A 1,670-nucleotide genomic window follows, 5' to 3' on the forward strand; every position below is an offset into this window, starting at 1 on the left:
GCACACCCCCTACTGGGGATGTGCCCGCAACCAAGGTACATGCCCTTGACCGGAATGGAACCTGGGACCCTTTAGTCCGCAGGCCGACGCTCTATCCACTGAGCCAAACCGGTTAGGGCAGAAGTCCATATCTTTTAAGTCAGTGGTTCTCAACCTTCCTAATGCCTCGACCCTTTAATACAGTTCCTCATGTTGTGGTGCCCCCCAACCATAAAATTATTTTCGTTGCTACTTCATAACTGTAATTTTGCTACTGTTATGAACTGTAATGTAAATATCTGATATGCAGGATGTACTTTCATTGTTACAAATTGAACATAATTAAAGCATAGTGATTAATCACAAAAACAAAATGTAATTATATATGTGTTTTCCGATGGCCTTAGGCGACCCCTGTGAAAGGGTCGTTCGACCCCCAGAGGGGTCGCGACCCTCAGGTTGAGAACCACTGTTTTAAGTAAATACTCCTCCCTGGGCGGAGGTGGAGCTCAATTTCTGCCCCCCGACCCCCATCGCCACTGGATTGTGGGATAGGCTTAGTGACTTGCTTCCAAGTGTACAGTGCAGTATGGAGAGCAGGGAAAAGTAAGTGTACAGTGGAGAAACCTGGCAGGCCATGCCCGGCCAGGTGCTGAGGGTTAACATAGTCAGTGATGAATTATGGTGATAGCATGCCAGGGTGTAGGGAGGGCACTTCACTCCTGTGGTCTTCCTCCCCCAAATCCTATAACCACGTTCTTCCTTGAGAAGAACATCAGACAACCCCCAAAGCACCTGAACAGTACTCCTAAACTGTGTCAGAGGTCACGAAACACCAGTAAACTGAGAATCTGTCATAGACCAGAGGAAACTAAGGTGAGAAGACAGATAATGCAATGTGATATTCTGTAGGGAATCCTGAAATAGAAAAAGGGCATGGGGGTGGGGGGGGCGGGGAACTAGTAAAATTCAAATAAAGCATGGAGCTCAGTTGTTACTACTGTTCCAATGGTAGTTTCTGACTTGTGACAAATGAGCCATCATAGTAAGGTGGTTAATAGTTGGGGAAATTTGATGAGGGATATATCGGCATTCTCTGTACTACATTTCCAACTTTTCAATACAGTGGGGCCTTGACTTACGAGTGTCCCGACTAACGAGTTTTTTGAGATACCAGCTGTCTCTCCGCCGATTTTTTGCATTGAGTTGATAGAGTAATTTGAGTTAACGAGCTCCTTAACGAGCTCGGTCTCAGAACGAATTAAACTCGTAAGTCAAGGCCCCACTGTACATCTATTCTAAAATTTAAAGTTTACTGAAAAGGATAGGAGGTGGGGCTGGAAATTGATGGTCCCAGATTTGGACCCAAGAGTCAGTGATGTCATCAAAAATCAACGCTTTTTCTAATTTTCCACACAATACCCTTCTTAGGGAGCTGGCTATTGACCTTTTAGTTTGCTTCCTCGTGGTCCCAAGATAGTTGCTGCAGCTCCAGTCATCACACACTCACACAATACATTCAAGACAGGAAGAAAAGGAGCAAACGAAACTTTTTGGTTTTGGTTTTTTGTTTTTATTTTTTATGAGGAAGGAAGATAATGTATCTCCCCTTTTCCTTGACCAAACTAAGCCTTCATCTCAATGGGTCGTCAACCTTTACTTACACAATCTGCAGACTCAGCACGAGTGAT

This window comes from Myotis brandtii, unplaced genomic scaffold (assembly GCF_000412655.1).
Source record: "Myotis brandtii unplaced genomic scaffold, ASM41265v1 scaffold147, whole genome shotgun sequence".
Lineage (NCBI taxonomy): Eukaryota > Metazoa > Chordata > Mammalia > Chiroptera > Vespertilionidae > Myotis > Myotis brandtii.